At 40.2% G+C, this 6,749-nt stretch overlaps 1 protein-coding gene across 1 annotated transcript in view; it reads left to right on the forward strand.

The window, feature by feature from the left end:
• Positions 1-6,036, forward strand: part of RPS6KA6 (ribosomal protein S6 kinase A6) — a 254,402-nt gene extending 248,366 nt beyond the window's left edge. Inside the window, exon 21 of the mRNA XM_086756088.1 lies at positions 6,023-6,036. The gene's annotated coding sequence lies outside the window, so the exon portion shown is untranslated. The remainder of the gene's footprint in view (positions 1-6,022) is intronic.
• Positions 6,037-6,749: the final 713 nt, after the last annotated feature.

Raw genomic sequence — 6,749 nt, forward strand, 5'->3', positions numbered from 1 at the left:
AACATGAGGATTCTATATTTAAAAAACTTTAAATTCCCGGTTCTGTTGCTCTTTACTTTTGTATTGCTTTCTCCTTGGCAAGTGCTGCAGGGTGGAGATGGGAGGATGGCTTGGAGAAGGGTTCCTTTGCAGCCATCTGTGCTTATTGCTGATCTAATAACAGTTGCAGGATTCTCCCTTTTGGAATTAAATCCGAGATAAGCACACTTTCCTTTTGCACAGCTTCATGTGTTTTGGGGGTTGGATTTTTGTGGTTTGTTGTTTTTTTTTTTCTATTTCCAACTTTTGGGTTTAATTATTTCATAACTAACTCTACTGTAGTTACAGGGGTATTATCCAAGCAATGTGTTGCCAGGAAGTAGTTTATAATGATTAATAATTCCTGATTACATTGCCGTTCCAGTCCATGATCATGATTATACAAATGTTTCAGTGCTGTTTTTCAGGACAAATCCTTCTTTTCAGGTTTTTTTTTCCTTCCTTGTTGACAGTGTATTGGTCAGAACACAAGAGAAACCGACCTATTTGCTAGTTTAATTAAAGATGTCAGTAAAATCCTTCAGGTTTGCCTGGGAAGGAGCAGATTTACTTGCTGCTTTTATGCACGCTGTGGGATTTAAACATTTTGAGAATTGCTTTGGTGATTTTTCCCAGGAGATAAAGGAATGGATTAAGTGAAGTAGTTTCTGACTATAATTGGTCTGGTTTAAACACTTAAAAATAACTTTAAGAAATAAGAAAACACAAAACAGGTTTTCAAGTAGGGATTTAACTTTTTCTTTTTTCCAGCTATGTGTTTATTTCAGCTTTGGTGTCTCATTGTGAGCTATCAAAGTGTGCTGCGCGTAAGGTGGTATAGATGTACTTTAGCCGCTCCGAGCCGCGGTCCAGGCAGAGGACAGATGTCTGAAGGAGAAGAAACAAAAGGATTAAACCTGAAGAAACAGTGAGGGAAGAGAAAAAGGAGATGAGAGAGGGGGGAAAAAAAAAAAAAGGAGGCTTTCAGCCTTTGGATAGGTTATTTGCTCTTTTCAAACAAAGTGGGCTGTGTGTTCTTTCAACTTTCCCGATGTTTCCGGGCTGCCCAGCGAAGCCACTCCATCCAAGGCAAGGCTCCCACCACCTGTTGCCTAGGTGTTTCTGGCACGCTACCACCTCTCAGTCGGTAAATTCCATCAGCTATACACGTGGGGCACCGCCGCAAAGCTGTTCTGTCTGTTTTTCCAGTCAAACACATGGGTTCTTCTTTCTGCCTCCCTTTGTCTCAGGTAGGTGAGCAGCCAATAACAAGGAATCTCTGCCAAACTATTCATGTCGCAGTCGTTTAGAAACAGAAAGGGAGCGTTGGCAGGAATCAGAACCTTCAGGTGACTGAATCAAGCTGAAGGCTCTAACCCTCCAATACGATCAGGTCTTACAATACCAGCTGCGCTGAGTGAAGGCAAGAAAATGCGCCGCTCAGCATTTGAAAATATAAATTTAACAGCTAAACTTAGCCTTGTGGTTCAAATCAATGTGGATTACTATTACGCATGTAGTAACTATAGTTCCTCAAATGTTAGCAATAAGGGAATCCTTGAAAGAAGAGTAAAAAAAAAAAGCCAACCAAGACTTTACAAGCAGGTTTTGATCAAAAGTAGACACAATAACACAACACATGAGGCGGTTTTTGTGGGAAATATTAGACTCTGATCTTACAAAATATTCTAACCATGCCTATCAAGAAGCATTAATAACAGTGTTATTGACAGCGTATTCATTTAAAGTCTTTCTGTTGGATGCAATTAACATGTAGATGAGAGACAGTTATAGGTACTCAGACAATCTATACGAAGGAAACAATGACTCATCTCTCCAACAGTAACGCTACCAAACCTCACAGCGGGGAAACTGCATTTCTTCTAGCTTCAAAAAAAAAAAAAAAAAAAAAAAAAAAATTCCATGGACCTTAAAGAAATCAGCTTGTTCCTGTCAGAAGGCTCGCTGTGTACTATTTCTTTATTCAAAGGGGAAATTTCTGTGCAGTTCGCCAAGTGCCGGGATAAATGTGTTTAGGGCGAGAGTGGGTAGTGCAGGGGGAAAGGGCTGAGATGGACAACGTGGTTCTGGGGTCAGGAGGAGGCTGCTGTCCTCTTCTGCTGGGTTGTTCTTCTAGAAGATCTTTATGTAATTAGCTTAATCTTTGTCACCCACATGAACATCAGCAAGCGATGAACCTGTGTGCATGGAGGGTGAGGGCAGTGAAGGTGTCCGTATCTCCACTCCTGTATCTGCACTTTAAGGCATAAACCAGGACTCCTCTCTTCCTGATGCCATGTCTCCCTGATACCAGACCAGACTATTTAGATCTGGATGGAAGATAACTAGGATGCTGGAAGGATGCAGTCAGACAATGATTTCCTGAGATTCCCAATATCTCCAACCAGATAACAGATAAAGCTTGGGGCTTGGATTAATCCCGCCAGCTTTCGGTTCTTTAAAAGTTAGCCTAGGCTTGGTATGGGTTTGACAGAGAAAAGTCAGTTTGGCCTGAAATCCATTTGTCCCAGCTAGCTTCCGACTCCTCGTTTTGAGAAGTGATACGTGAGTGCAATATAGCGAAAGCATCTGTGGTGGTCAGGAGTTTAAGTCTCTTTGAACGTGACCACGGTGAACTGGCTCAGGAGCCTATGTGTTAGCGAGCTGCCACTTTCTGCTTCTGTACCTACCTGGAGGTCTCTCCACCCAATGAGGTTTTGTGCAGTTTTAGAAGATGCCTGATCAGACAGAAACTAGCAAAAAAATTCAGCGCAATCCACCAAGATTAGGAAAATGTAGAATTGTGACAAAGCTTTCCACTTAAGTACTTTCCATGCCAGCAGTGGCCGTTTTGGTAACGGAAAACATCATGGCTGAGTTTAGAGAAAGTGGTATGATAATAATTAGTTGAAAAATTGCCTTATATTCCAAAGGAAAATTCTAGATTAAATGATGCCACAATAAGAAGACTCATAATTCTTAAAACGGAGTTATCTCCAACCATGCCACTTTAAATCTGATCTAGAATAGCCTGTTAGTAGTTTATTTATATTAGTTCTGTCCTGTATATTTTACATTTTGTAGAAATGCCTAGAGCATGCATATTAAGCAGTTAAGAAAATTAATCTGCTTGAGCAGTGATAACATTTGTAGAATGAAATCCTTGCGATTAGGAAGACATTTGAAGAAACAGTGTTAAAAGGTGCTGAAATGTTCTCGAAGAAATGCCACGTGTTGCTGCGGGCAGGAATGAAACATTTCCATATAAAGTACTACATAAACATGTATAAAATGTAGGCATATGTTAGCAGATTATGGAGTGTGAGAGCGATACAGTAGTGATGATTACTTGCAAGTGTTGATGTCCCCAGACCTTAAGGTTATCTCCTGGTCTTGGACCCTATATGTAAATAATTATATCTGAAAGTATGTGTCTCTGAAGCTATGAAGCGTTAATATACATTCAGCACTTCGGAAATGCTTTAGGGTTTGTTGATCTGCAGTATATGATAGTAAACGCCAGTAGGTTTATGCTCAGGTACCAGTGAACATATGGCTTAAGACATGCACGTTTGAAATAGTTATTCATATTACATACACTTCCACATGGGCAAGTATTTGCAACTCAGAGAGTGATCAATATGCGGAAGGTGAAGTCAAACGTACATTACCTACAAGGAGGAAATTTTCTATGCATAGCACATAGCAGCTCTATCAGCAAACCTGAGAAATTTTATCTCTGCCTTCATCTATCAAACGTTTCCTGCGAATATGTCCATCTAGTATGTAAATAGATCTGTTTTTCTAAATATCTGTTTGTCTAAGTGAGAATAACCTACATATTTCCATAGCCTACCAGACCCAAAATAGTATCTGAAAAAACCTAACGTATCTCAATCTGAGAAACAGCAGTAATTACTTCAGCTTTAGGAATACGGTCTTAGTGGTCCTTTGATTGCGGGGTTCATTCCAAACCTAGCCCAAAACCTTTCCAACCTCATTTTTCCATTGATGACTTTTGTGTTTGTCCTTGTATTTGGAATGCTACACATTGCTCATGCTCCAGGATCTAAAAGCACAAGTACCTAATCAAGTAAGTTGAATATTTCTACTGAGATTCTCAGTGCTGTTTTCCTAACGAGCATTTTTTTCACATCCTTTATTTTTCTCCAAATGTTTGCTTGAATTAAAAAACAGTCTCTGTACTCAAAAGTAGCAAATCACTTGAGACTCGTTTCTGAGCCGTGCTGAGAAATCCCTCTTTGCATATCTTTAAAGACGTTGCTCCAAGAAAAACAGGAATTTGTAACTTTAAAAACTTCATAAGCCCAGTAACTTTGAAATCAATCGTTCTTGAAGGAGCTCAGCACTTATCAGGACAGGCCTTCTAGGTGATGTGCGCTGAAGCTATAGAAACTCCAGCAAAATAGACTTGATGATCCTAATCTATTTAATGGAAGGTGTTTGTCTGCGCCACAGAATTACATCAGCATTTTCCATTCTATAAAGACCAGAAATAGAAAAATCAGAGACGTTAACAATATCATTGTATTGCAAAACCCTTATATCCCTTCTGACTACTTTTATCCTTTTATATATATTTTTAAAATTTTTTTTTAATTTTTTTTTTTTACTAAAGATTACAGTTGCATAGTACATTCCTGAGAAACCTCCTGTGTTTTCTGTCGATATTGGTCAAAAAAAGCCCCTAGTCATTTCCTTCAGTTCTGGATCAGGCCTGTTCTTGCACAAATAGGAAAAATGCATAGACAAAGACAAAGTAGATTAATTACAAATTATAAAACATATGATAGTATTAATTTGCATTTCGTAGCCTGGTGCTATTTAGTTATCAATCCAACAATTCTACATTGATTTTTTTTTTCTGCGAATACACTGTTTATGTATTGTGTTGAAGGCATGTAGACCTTAAAAGCAAAACAGTATTTCTGCCGTAGGGCTGTCGAAAACCATGTCCCACAAGCTGTCTGCAGAGTCCAGCCGATGTCCACGATTTGGGAGAAAGGAATTGGTGTCGACAGCGTTGTTTGGTCTAAATTTCAGAGGGAAAATGGAAGCCATACTTGGGGTGCAAAGAGGTTCTCTAAACAGAATAATCCACGCCCTCTCATTCTTCTCCAAAACCCATTCCCACGTGAGATGACAAGCCCAGCTAGTGCGCTTGATGACTTGGTGAGCGCGTTGTCTTGTGTGGATGCTGTGGGAGCTGCTGGGACTGGCTCCTGCTCCCGGGCACCAGCAAGTGTCCAGTGCCCGCTGCCCTCTTGTCTCACAAAGCAGCAAGGTCAATGCCAGATCCCCACCTGCCAGAGGCCAAAGGGGAAGGGGTATTTCTTTTCCTTTGATGCATGACTTGCCCATTAATGATGCTAGTATGCGATGCATTAAAATTTTGCTAAATAGAGTGAATAGAAGCTCTTTTGCTAAGTGTTGCGCACAGTGCATCAACAAACATTGAAAAGGGGTACGTCAAGGTTTGCAAACAGAATCAGGGAAGTGTATTTTCCAAGTACGCTTCTTTTCAGAAACCCATCTATCTCCTTTCCAGAAAGGAGTTAACTTCAACAATGAGTCTCTTCTTCCTTCATTAGCTCTTTATTAAAATTAGGCTAATTGGGTCAGGTAGAATAAAAACGGGTAGACCGGATCTCTGCTCCATGGTTTCCACTGTGATTGTTTGGACTTCAAAGGCAGTAGCTATAGACACCACCTGGGGCTGGATTATGAGCTTTGGAAGTGAGTGGGATGTATTTTTGATAGGAGATACATGCATTTAGAAAGTCTGCTCCATTTTTAGTAGGAAATGACCTACCAGGAGTAAGAAAGGGCTTGGAGCTTTTGGAGTGAATGCTACTTGCTCTTTGGCAGAACGTACCCTCGCCCTGAAGTCGTTTACTGATAGTACCTCATGACAATTAGCAACATTCAAATAGCTAAAATTGTCAGCTTTACCAGAATTGTCAGCTTAAACAGAATGCGTGAGAAAACACATGCTTCTTCTACAACTGCTATTGAAAAGTCTGCAATGTGTATCCGTGTTGAAGGTGTACGGGATGCTCCTCAAGATGCCAAAAGGGATACGGGGATGCTCCTTGTCATGCTGAAGGGCTTTGGGGACCTGACCCATCACAGGTGGCAGTTCCTGTCCTTCCCATCCTTCTCATTGTTTTATCCTCTTGGATTCTGGCTCTTCGCCCTGGGATCCTGCCTTTGGTTAAGATCTGTCGCTTGTGCTGTGGCAAGAGCAAACCTGATCTTACTCCACTTTCTTCAAACTATTACCTATTACTGTCTCCGTGCCTCCTGTATCCTTCTCCTTTCCAGCCCACTTTGGTTCTTAGCTCTTAATTTTGTGTTCATATTTCCCTGCTCTTGTCCATTTTTCTTACCTTTTTAAAAAATATTTTTTATATTTTTTTTTTGTCAGTCAGAGTGGCAACAGTTGGTGGTTCAGTGTGATCACTTATATTTTGCTCCTTGACCAGTCCTGTTGATTATTAATTGTGGTAGCCAAACAGGATCTGTACCTAAGAGACGCATCAGCTGAGTAAATGCCATATTTTATTTGTATACATTTTTACAAATAGTTTAACACTTTCATCTCCAGCACCAGCACAGGACCTGTACTGCCCTAGGCTATGGAAGGAGCTATATCTGAAAGAGCAGGATAGTTTAAAAAAAAAAAAAAGCTCCTATAATATTAATTCATT

This window comes from Chlamydotis macqueenii, chromosome 11, assembly GCF_036417535.1.
Source record: "Chlamydotis macqueenii isolate bChlMac1 chromosome 11, bChlMac1.mat, whole genome shotgun sequence".
NCBI classification, from domain to species: Eukaryota; Metazoa; Chordata; class Aves; order Otidiformes; family Otididae; genus Chlamydotis; species Chlamydotis macqueenii.